The sequence below is a fragment of the Mirounga angustirostris genome, unplaced genomic scaffold (genome assembly GCF_029215605.1).
Source record: "Mirounga angustirostris isolate CCGP_5_RB_7025 unplaced genomic scaffold, mMirAng1.0.hap1 SCAF_5, whole genome shotgun sequence".
Lineage (NCBI taxonomy): Eukaryota > Metazoa > Chordata > Mammalia > Carnivora > Phocidae > Mirounga > Mirounga angustirostris.
In genome coordinates, this window is record NW_026991713.1 from 101,595,477 (window position 1) to 101,607,770 (window position 12,294).

The 12,294-nt window shown below is 34.8% G+C and overlaps 1 protein-coding gene across 7 annotated transcripts in view; it reads left to right on the forward strand.

Annotated features, from left to right (window-relative positions):
- Positions 1-12,294, forward strand: part of ERC1 (ELKS/RAB6-interacting/CAST family member 1) — a 555,561-nt gene that overhangs the window by 230,907 nt on the left and 312,360 nt on the right. The gene's annotated exons all lie outside the window — the stretch shown is intronic.

Sequence of the window (12,294 nt, forward strand, 5' to 3'; positions counted from 1 at the left end):
GTGTTCCCTCTCTCACTGGGTCTCTCTCTGTCTCTGTCACATAAATAAATAAAAATCTAAAAAAAAAAAAAATAATAAAGTGTTTCTAGTATGATCCATGCAGACATCTAAACTATTTTACAATTCCAGTTGAAATTCATCAATATAGGACATGAATGATAAAAACAATGCGGCACATATTGGCAGTGAGCCTTTCTTATTATCAATGTTTTTAATTATAGTGCCTCTTTCTTGATACTCAGCATTTAATTTTGCCAAATTTTGTTTTCCTTACTCAAGAACTTAGCTCTGTATTAAATTTAGTTCTGAGTTGTTTCATTAATATTTTTTGTAAGCCATATTTTACTTTAATTGGCTAAATAAGATTTCAGGATAATCTGTAGTTGTCCTCAGTAAACATTTATTGAGTGCCTATTATGGAACTGTCACTGTGCTGTGATATGCTGGATATGTCAAGGTGTGTTATCGTGCAGTTCCTAAGTAATTGCTGTATAAAAAACTGAAACTAGGCAAATCCCAACAACAAGGGCTTCCTTCCTAAATAAACATTATATGAAAGCATAATCTTAGCTGAATTGACTGATGGTGATGTTGCGATTAGAAAAGCTCTCTGCTGAAAGCCTGCCCATCTTCTAAGGTTCAGATAAATGCTCCCTCCCTTTTGTGCTGCCTGCCTAAATCCTCACAGTTGGAATAAATCAGGCCCTCTGTTGTAATTCCATTAGACTTTGTTTCTGCTTTGATTTCAGAGCTTATTTTTGCTTACTTTGTATTATATACTAGTAATTTGTGTGTTGTTTCCCCAACATATTTGAGTTTGGCAACCAGGTTTTGGTACATTTGTACATAGTCGGTTCTCTCTAAAAGTGTTTATTGATTTCAGTGGCATCAATAGATGTCTAGAACCCTCCTTGTTCACAAACATCTTAGCCTGGCCTTTGGAATCTCCCATCAACTAAACCTTTATTTCTGACCTCATTTTTACGTGAGATACTTACTAGCATAGCTACTGTATCCTAGAGAAGCTGATAGTGTTTATGTTTCTTAAATATAGTTTATTGATTTTCTAATCTGGCTCTTTTTCTACACAGAATCCTTTTTCTTTAGATTTCCAGTTTTACCACTTTAAGATTCTGGCTTAAATGAACCTTTGTTAATGATCCTCTACACCCTGTTTTGTTATTGTCTTATTCCTTATTCCTCAGCCTGTGTGTTTAATTATACTTTATTGTTTTCTACTTTTTAATATTTTATAATTGTTCGTGTGTGATTTAATCACTTTCTCTTCTCAACTAGTTTATATCTGCTTTGGGTTAAGGGCTTTTTAAACATTTCTTTTCAGAAATATTGAAATATTGTTCATTAAGTACAGCTATAATCATTGTTATAAATAATAAAATAAAATTTAAAGGTTTAGTTACAAATTAAAAAAAATCTTTGTATGATGCTACAACATTTAGCATCCTAATATTCTCTAAAATTTCATAGGTTACCCTTTAAGGACTTCGCATATTTTAACAAAGGAAATGTCGGGTTTTTGGTTAGTTGAGAATATTTACCTTAAATATTTTTATTCTTTAAGTAGTAATACTCACTTTGTCTTTTGACCAAACTACAAGTTTTAGTCATATTCTAATACGACAAAGTAGACTGAAAGGGGAGGAATCTCATATCAATAGTGGTTTAGTGCTTTGTTTTTATTTATAACAAAAATAAGTATTTGAATTTAACCTTGAGAGAGGGTACTGTCACAGAGATTAATGGCTGCTGAAAGAACACTGTGGCTCTTGTGAGTTAGCTCTCCTGAGACCAATGAATATTAAGAATAAAGTTCAAAGAAAGTGAAAACAATAGAAATAGAGATAGGGAAACTTTACATATATGTAGGCATATTCTCTTTTTAGATGCATTATCAGTGAAGCCTTTGTGTTTTTCTTTAAAATTTGATTGGATTTTCTCTATCAAAAAGGAAAATTCTTCCATTTTGGTAAGATTTTTTTTCCTTTCTGAAACAAAGACTACTTATCTTTGGTTTTCACATTGGCCATGGGGATAATTATTTAAGAAAACCTTTAAAAAACTTAAGATTGTCTGATATCTTTCTAGAAATAGTATGTGATGTGTCACCTGATTAGATACCACTGATACATTAATGATCTTATAAAAATCAGTTTTGGTTTCTTAACAGATATTCTCAACCTATTTAAAGATATAATCCTATATCATTTCTTCCTCTTTAATTAATTTTTTTTCTTGGCAAGACAGGTTTTTTTCTCTCTAGAATATGGGCATAGGTGGGTTTTTATGGTGTTCTCGGCAAATAGTAAATAGAGTTAGGGATTACACTGGAAAAGTATACATAAAATTAGCATCCATTTTAACAGCCTTTTGCATAGTTCCTGGAATTAACTTGAAAATCTGGTTTTCCTGCAGGTGAAGCACCTACTCAAGTTGTTGGCATGTGTGTGATTTTTTAAAGCTTTTTGCCCAAACTGTGCTGCTTTTTACCATTTAGAAAAAAGCAAAACAAGTCATAAAATCAGTTTAAGGAACTCTGCGGTGTTGAAATGGACTCTAGTTACTTTTCTCTCTGGCCAAAATTCAATTCTATTTGATAGCCAGTGGAATGTACTGAAGGAATGTTTCTTGGTAATATTCATGTGTAGGTGGCCTACTAAGCTGCTTCCTACTGTTAGGTTATACCTATTCTATGGAAACTTTTAGCCACATCCTTTTAGCTTATTATAAGAATGCTCTCCATAAAATAATGAGTGGTTAAAGTTACATCTGGCACTAAAGTTCTTACAAGTACTGTGTCCTCATCTCAGTGAAATGAATGGTTTAATACTTTCCTTTGTGTTGTTGTGGAAATTCCTACTTTATATTTGGAAAGTGAAGTCTCCGAGAAGATTCTTTTTTTTTTTTTATTCTTATGTTAATCCCCATACATTACATCATTAGTTTTCGATGTAGTGTTCCATGATTCATTGTTTGTGCATAACACCCAGTGCTCCATGCAGAACGTGCCCTCCTCAATACCCATCACCAGGCTAACCCATCCTCCCCCCCCCCCCCCCCCCACCTAGAACCCTCAGTTTGTTTTTCAGAGTCCGTCGTCCGAGAAGATTCTTTTTAAGAGAGCAGAAGCAGGCACTATGTATCCCCTTTGCCAAGACCTCAAAGGCAAAAGTCATCCTCTTATGGACCACATAGGTTGTTTATTATTTTAAGTAAAAGATTATCTTTGGGATTTTTGGTAAAGACTTTGAAAATTTATGCTTGTTCTTTTTATAAGCATTATTGATCAAAGAAGATGTACGTACAGTAAGATTAGGCAAAGCCTGTGTCCTTGCTCAAGTTTCTGATACCCAGCTCCCAGAATTTTTAGGATAAGAACCTGCCTCATCTACATGGGGTATTTGTACTATATGCTCTTGTAAAAGTTATTTATGTAAAAGCATCATTTTATATGTATATATTTCCCCTTCTTTAATGAAATCCTTCTCCTCTTGTTTGACTTTGATTTTTAACAGTTAAGGTTGTAACAGAGTTCTCTAAACAGGGGAGATATTTAAGGGACTTTGGACAGGAGGGGGAAAGATTGTCTGTCATAAATTTTAACCCAAGTGTTATATATGTTATATATATAAAAGTGTCATAAATTTTAACCCAAAGCATTTCCTTAAAATAAAAAGTAGTTGGTGTATAACCAAATTCTGTCTCTGTGTTAGGCTAGCTTTCTTTTCTTAAAATTGACTTCATCAATGCATCTGGCTTCAGTTTTTTTCCCCCAGTAAGCATATGAGTAGTTGGTAATTGAATTCTGATATGTTGAATGATTTTAATGCAATCTTCTGCTCTGTGTGTTTGCTTGGAGGGTGGAGAAAAGGGAGGAAGAGTAAGCAGTTGCGGGGGGGGGGAGGTAATAAGGAATTACTGTCTCTTTACGTTAAGGATAATGGATAGCAGCTAATATTAATATCTTTCACAATGTGTTAAAGCCTTTTCGGTAAGTGGTGTTTACTCCAAAGGAAGCAGCTCTTAATATATTAACCCAAAGAAATGACCTCCATAATCAAGGCAGAGTCCAAATTGAGAAAGGGATGGGGAACAGGGGAGGCTGGGTTACCTTGGATAATCTACGTGAGATCTGCAGTGACTTTCCCTCTGCTGCTGACAAAGGGAAAAGCTTCATAAGCTCTGTCATTATCAAGTGATTTCTTTTTATGTTACTGTAGTATTGAACCTTTTTTCCTTTTAATTTTGAGGGCAATGTGTGAAGAGAGCAAAAAATTATTTTTTAATGTTTGTTTTGCCCTCACTGTTCTTCTTGAATGTTTGATTTGAAGGAAAGGCATTGGAGACTAGAGCCTTAAAGCTGCAGTGACAGAGCTGATGTCAAGAAGCAAAGTTCAGATGAGTGTATTAGGAGAGTTAGTAGTTGTATGGGATTTGCTAGAATCCAGTCTTCTTGTTAATGTGCCTAAAGTTACAGCTGTCACAGCTTTTGCCCTAATCTCATTCGACTATAGGAGTCTTCTTATTTAAGGATATGAAGAATATTTTGGTAGCTTCCCACTTCCTCTCTCCCCCTACCATCCCCCCAAAACTAGTCGCACAAACCCCCTGCTTTGAGCCCTATACTCTGTAAATGAAGTGGTTTTATTTAACCTTATTTGATAAGTGTAGTTGGCATAGTAAGTAGGTTTCAGCACCTAATCTAGTGGTAGGAAAACTGGTCTGTGTTAGTTTTGATGAGTGCAAACATAATTAATAGCAGTTGAAGTAAAATTCTAAAGATACTGCTTTCATTTTTAGTGATACGAACTATTTCAAATGGTAAAGCATGTTCCTTTCCTGTCTCCAGGTAGCTTTTAAGTGACTTGTCTGTGGCACACAGTACATGTCTAAATTTTGGGTTGCCTAAATTGATTAAATAGAATGAAATTCCAGGTTAGAACAGGTGAATGAAATTGTAGTTTCTTTCTCTATGTAGTTTTTCTCCCCCATGCTGCCAATTTGATATTTTTCTAAATAATGAGGGCTAGAAAATTGGGTAACTCCAAACAGTACAAATAATTCCCCTCTTTGTAATTTTAGATTAGACTGTTGTTTTTTGCTAAATTTTGTGATTTTTTGCCTCTTAAGAGTAAAACCAATTATAATGAGAATTCATAAGGGAACAGGATTTAAGGAGGGTCTTTAGTCAGTGGGGGCCAACAAGACCAGGAATACTTCATTCTCATAATTTCCGAAAAAATGGGTTTATTCCCCAAAGAAAGGAACTTTGCTAAAATGTGAGGACTGAACTTATTAATAACTTCTATTATATATAGCTCTTTAAACAACCACCCAGTAATTTTTTCCAGTTGACCTTTGATTGATTGGCATATCATCGAGTATTCTTACTACTGAACTACTAGCAAATTAAGTCAGAATCCTCTTCATTTTTACCATAATCGTAAGAAAATATTTCATTAGAACTCAGTCCGGTTACAGGTTTTATGCTGAATAATTTTTGACAAAATGCATATTTTGCTGATCTCATATCCAGTGGATATCCTAATTTTGTGTAGTATCTTTAATCTCTGCCTTTTACATATTAGGTAATCTAGTGTCATTTGGTTCCATTTTAATATAACCTCATAAAAAAAGCTCTGTCTTTCTAGTAAACACCCTGTTATCCTAACAGGTATTTTTCTCTCAGAAGCAGTTTTGATAATCACTGTTTTCATGTCTCATTGCTTTGTTGATAATTCAGTTTTCTTAGGCTGGAAGTATACTCTAGCATACTACGATAGTCATCTTCCAAGATGGCCCCAGATCATCCTTACCTCCTGGTGTTTGAGCCCTTGTGTAGTCCTCTCCCACATTGTATCAGGATTAGTCTGTGTGAACAATAGAAAATGTCAGAAGTGGTGGTATGTGACTTCTGAAGCTAGATCATAAAAGATACTGATGTGTCTGCCTTCTTCTCTTGGATCACTTGCTATGAGGAAAGCCAGGCGCCATATCATAATGACACTCAAGTAGCCCTGTGGAGAGGACAGAGGCCCCTTGCCAATAGCTATCACCAACTTGCCAACCATGTAAGTGGAAGCAGAGGACTGAATCCTGACTGACATCTTGACTCTAACCCCATGAGAGAACCTGGAACCAGAACTGTTTATCTAAGCTGTTTTTGAGTTCTGGACCCACAGATGCTGTGCAAGATAAAAAATGTTCACTGTTGTTTTAAGCTGCTATGTTTTGAGGCAACTTGTTATATAACAGTAAACAACTAATACAGGCACTTTATATCCTAGGTATTAAAGTGATATGCCATATATTGAGGTTTTTTTCCTTCAAATCCAGTTTGGTTTTCTCTGTTGGCAGAAAGTTAATACTATTTGAATTGTTTTATTAATGTTATCACTGCAATAATTTTCAGTGCTTTAGATTGTTAGAACTTTAGGCAGTTTGCCATAAGGATTCTCACCTATGTAACTCATATTTGTATGTTAATAGGCTGTGAGCTAAGAAAAGAGATGAATTTATTTTCTTTTAAAGATTTTATTTATTTATTTGACAGAGTGAGAGAGCACAAGCAGAGGAAGTGGGAGAGGGAGAAGCAGGCTCCCTGCTCAGTGCTGGGCTTAGTCCCAGGATCCCAGGATCATGACCTGAGCCAAAGGCAGGTGCTTAACTGAGTGAGCCACCCAGGCACCCCAAGAGATGAATTTATAACATGCATTCTAGTTATTGCTGTGTTGTCTGGCAGAAATAGAAATGTGGGCACGTGTATAATTTTGAATTTTCTAATAGCTTCATTTAAAAAACCATTTAAAAAGGAAACATAATAATTTTAATAATGTACTTTATTTAATTCAGTATATCCAAAATATTATCATTTCAACATATAATCAATGTGAAGATTATTGTTTCACTTTTTTTGTACTTCAAAACTTAGTGTGTATTTTTAGCACATCTCAGTCTAGCCTAACCACATTTTAAGTGCTCAGTAGCCACATGTGGCTACTGTATTGGACAGCACAAATAATGTATTTAGCTGAAGAAGTTAGGATTTAATTGTAAGCTAAAGCAGCAAGTCAGTAATGCATATAAACAACAGGAATGATTTCCTCAAACTAAAGTGTGCCATGTCATACCTTAACTTTAATCTCTGTCTATATTTAGTTTCCAGTAAGTCACCCTCTACTTTCTGAATATCTCAGATCCTTCAAACCTGTGGAATAGAAAGGATTAGAGATATTGGAGGTTCTGTGTACTTTTCTTTTCTCTGTGATTACAGTCTTAGAATAGCAGGACTGCCTCATGATTTATCTTGAAGACTGGTGAATGTGGACTTTTTAAAAGAGAAAGTAGAATTAAATTTGTATAGCATATAGTCGAAGCCTTAGGATGTACCTGGTGTAATCACTGTCACTATTTGAGTCACCAAGAAGCACTTCCCAGGGGTTTCAGCACATCCCCTTAGTTCCTCCAGCCTGTGTTTACCAAGAGCAGAAGTATACGAACTCCTTTGTGATTTGCAGTTTCTGCAGATCTATACTTTACTGACATATTATTGGCTCACACATATTCAGAGAAGTGGGTGATAACTGTCACCTCTTCTACTCGAAGTTTAGACATTGAATAGATTAGAGATTTTTCTCTTCCTTCAAACCAAAATACACCATTAAGTGCAGTGTAAATTTTTGTCACTAGAATTTTGTGTCAAACTCGTATCACCAAAATCTACTCACAACTATTTTGATAGGTATTAAAAAAAAAAAAAAAAGAAAAGAAAACTGCACAGAAAGGGGGATAGGGGACAATTTTCAAAGCTCTTGGTTTGGTGCTGTGTCTTATACATATGCTATTGGGATATTTAAGCTTTAGGTATTTTCAGAATAATAGCAGAATTTATTGCAATATTTTATCTCTTCAAAAAAATGTTCTTATTAGAATATTCCATGGTTACCTAAAGACTGGAAAAGAATTTCTCATAATTTTGACCTGCTATGCAAATAATTTGCGTGAAGAAATTCAACTTTTGAATAAAAAACCGAGGAAGAGAGTGACTTGAAATTCATGTTTTTTTCACCATTGTCACTGTCTTGAGATATATTTGCCCAGTCTCTCCTCTTTCCAGTAAGTAGTTAACCCATATGTTTAGAGTATCCATACCTGAATTGGTTACCACATTTATAACTATTTCTAGAAATTCATGTGTTCTTATTAATTTATTCACAGTATGTGCTTTTCTTGCAACATTTTAAAATTTGATTTTGAATTTTTGTTTGAACAATGCTTATTTATATCATTTACAAAGTGACATAATACTACATGGCTTATAATAATGATTGTCCTCTACCTCATTCTTGTCTAACCTGGATTCCTGCTCCCCTGAGACAACAAGCATGCTTTCAACTTTTTTGCTTGTTTCTCCTGCTGTTTACTTCCACCTCTCCAAATGACATTCTTATACTGTTGTTTTCTTATTTTTCTTATTTGGACATTAGTTATCTACTGACTTCTTATTATGAATGATGAGGAATTAGCCTTTCTAAGCAAATCACCACACACACTTCGTTCTTTCTGTCTTTCTAATACAAGTTTTACATTATTATGTCTCAGGCACATAGTATATTATGATTACATTTCCTTTACTGTACTCTGGTTTTTCCTGGTGGTAACAATAGCTTTGGGGTTTTTTAAATTTGTTTTATTATTTATTTGTATACATATCACCAGTTTATTCCCAAATTCCTTTCTCCTACTATAACATTCCTCTTGATGTTGGTACTATTATAGAATACATCATCCCTTATTTATTAATCTCGTAATCTATTCATCCACTTTTTTTCTTGGAAACATCTTTCCTTGAGTTTCTGTCCTCTCCTCTGAGTTCTCTTTATTCTCTAGGCTTACGGTTACCCTTGTGGTTCCTTTCACTACTCATTTGTGGTAGATCCCCTTTTTCCTGGGTCCCATGTCTTCCTCTTTCTAGGTTGACTTCTTAAGTTTGATGGAGCACATCTCTAGTAGCTTTCTGAGAGTCCGTGATGTGAGGTAAATTTTTTAAGACTTTGCATTCTTCCCTTACATTTGATTGATAGTTTGTATATAAAATTCTAGATCAGAAAGCATCTTTCCTTCAGAATTTTGAAGGCATTACTTCAGTTGTCTTCTGATTCTCTGTGTTTACATAAAAAATTCCAGTGCCTTCCAATTTTTTTTTTGTGGGCAGTCATTTTTGGCCTTTCTAAAACTTAAAAATCTTTTCTCTAGTATTCTAAACTTAAAAAAAAGGTAGAATACCCATATTATAGTCTAAGTATAGAAAATGTGTTTTATTTTCACTGAAAGTGCAAGAACAAGGAAGGATAATTTTAAATATGATCTAGCAGTGTGCTTAGAACTCCAGTATTTGTAGAACTAAAAGATTCTATTCACTTCTGGCATTGGCTCAATATTTTATTAAATGAATCAGATTCAAGGTGTGTAATTCAGTACAAAGGAAACTTCCTTGGTTTACCTTAGCAAATATCTATTAAGATTCCGAAAATAAGATTGGAGCCACATTTTACTCACTAGATGGATTAAGTAGTTATGGACTTTGTTGGTTTTGGTGTTGAAGGTGATGAGAATATTCGCTGTCTTCATTCTTTTGTTGCCACCATTTTACACTGATTTTTTTTTTTTAAAGATTTATTTATTTGACAGAGAGACACAGCGAGAGAGGGAACACAAGCGGGGGAGTGGGAGAGGGAGAAGCAGGCTTCCCGAGGAGCAGGGAGCCTGATGCGGGGCTCGATCCCAGGACCCTGGGATCATGACCTGAGCAGACGGCAGATGCTTAACGACTGAGCCACCCAGGTGCCCCCCATTTTACATTGATTTTAAATTGTATTGTAATTATAAGTTATATAATTTATAGTATTTCATAAATATTATTTAACAGTTTTCTGCTTTTTATTTGTGGTATTTCTTGACTTTCGTTCTTTGTCCTTATTATGGACACAGATTTTGAGCCAGCCTTTACCATTAAGTCCAGAAAACTTTTCTTAAATAAATGGCCTTGTACACAGAGCTCATCTGGTTGACTCTGATTTTAGTACTGGTTTTGATGAAACTTTCAATATGAAAACCTGCCCTGATTATCTGCATTATGACAAATTACTAAGTATCCTCTCTCTAAAAAAAGTTTTACTGATAAAGCCACAAAGCTATTTTTCAGCCCATGCAGAAAAGCAGATAATCCTGTTTGTTTGAAATAGCTTCTGGGAAGTTATCTGGGATAAGTTTTTCAGCCTCAGTTTAGGTTAGAATAACACAAGCCTCTCAGGAGATCTCCCAAAGACAGTGTAAGAGTAAAGAATATCACAGACTGGACAAAAACATAATAATGAGTTATTTAGAACCAGTTGATAATGGGAAACATTCATGTTTCTTTTTGTTTACAGCAATCTGTAATTCAGAATCCCATGTTACTACAAATAAAGTTATTCGTTGGAGATTTTGAGAGGACTGAACTCACTGACGATTGCATCTGTCTCTTTCCACATAATCCTTCTGTTGGATTTCATATTCTTTGAATCAAAAGAAACTACCTGAGCTTTTTTTTTTTTTTTTTTAAGATTTTATTTATTTATTTGACAGAGAGAGAGAGCGCGTGCACAAGCAGGGGGAGTGGCAGGCAGAGGCAGAGGGAGATGCAGACTCCCCGCTGAGCTGGGGGAGCCTGATGTGGGACTCGATCCCAGGACGCTGGGATCATGACCTGAGCCGAAGGCAGTTGCTTAACCAACTGAGCCACCCAGGTGCCCTGCCTTGGCCTTTGTTTCTGTTGGCATCATTTCCTGTCCCTCTCTGCTTGGCATTGTTTTAGAAACCTTCAACAGTAACTTCTGCAGTTTTGGAAGCTGCACTTTGCTGCTCATGGGAGGCCACCTGGAAGCATTAAGATTTCAAGAAAGAACATTTTTTGATATAGCTAAACTTCCCTGTATAAGACAGAACCTTACTTATGGGGCTAAATCAGGGTATTTTATAACATTTTCTCCTGAAGAATGAACACTTTAAAAAAATGAACGTGACCTACATTACTGAAATGTGAATATTCTTTTTTTAATCTCATTTTTTTAGTTGAGAAAAATGAGAGAGAATAAAAAATTTGTCAACTTTTTATTATGAAAGATGTTAAATAGGAAGATATTCTTTCAGTGCTGGGAGAAGAATCTGACTTACCTTTGACAGATTTCGAGTTCTGGATTTCTGCAAAGTTGTTAGAAAGGACTTTCTGTGCCTTGCACTTATAAAAGTGAACTACAGTCTAATTAAATGAGAGTTGCATAGATGAATGATAAAATCCTTTGATATCTTTTACTGATACAAGTACTCTGAAAGTTGGAGAATGTTTCAGTAACTCTTGTTCTTTTGTTTTTAATTTAATTGTGTTAATAAAAGGCAGCGCTTTCTTTTTAATCTTTTGGTTCTAGAAGAATTCAAAGAGGAAATGCTTAATAATAACCTGATGAATCTAATTCTTAATACTGCTTGAACTCTGCTTCATTTATCCTTCTTATTTTAAGATATTTCCTTTCTTACATGTTCTTAAAGTTCTGTTGGATTTTGTCTTTCTGATAGAAATCCATATTTACCTTCCCAGGAGTTAATTCTTAAGCTTATTTAGAATATCAAGGTTAGTGGGAATTGGTTGGCTAACTAATTTACTCATCCTTAGCCCGATCACTTACATCCAGTTACCATTTTTAGTTTTCTCATATGAGATTAAGAGAAAACTTTGATGTCTTGAAATCATTAGGAAACCACCTTCTTTTTCATTTACTTTTTTTTTTCCTAAATTAGTTTGCTAACAATTGTCTATATGAAGAATATAATCTGAAAAATCATGCTATTTATCTAACTTTTCATCAGGGCTGAACTTTGCAGGGAGAGACTGTTTTGGTATTGAGTCTTATTACTTAGGCTTCATCAAAGCTGGCTTAAAGCCCAGTTTAGAAAGTAATTCAAAAAACAGCTTTGTGTTTTTAAGTAATCAAGCCCTTGCTGCCTATGCTGCTTAACACAGTTTTAGTCTCTCTGTTACAGAGAACAAATCCATCACTAATTTCTCTTGCTTAACTAACTTGACCTTTTGCTCTTAATAATCTACTTCTCCAACCTCCTATTATACTTCTTTTCTTCCCTTGTTCTTTCCTCTGTGAACATGTCTTTCTGGCTTGGATTTACTTCTGAAAGTAAGAATATTTCATAAGCAAATAGTCCTTTCTTGATAAATAGTCTCTC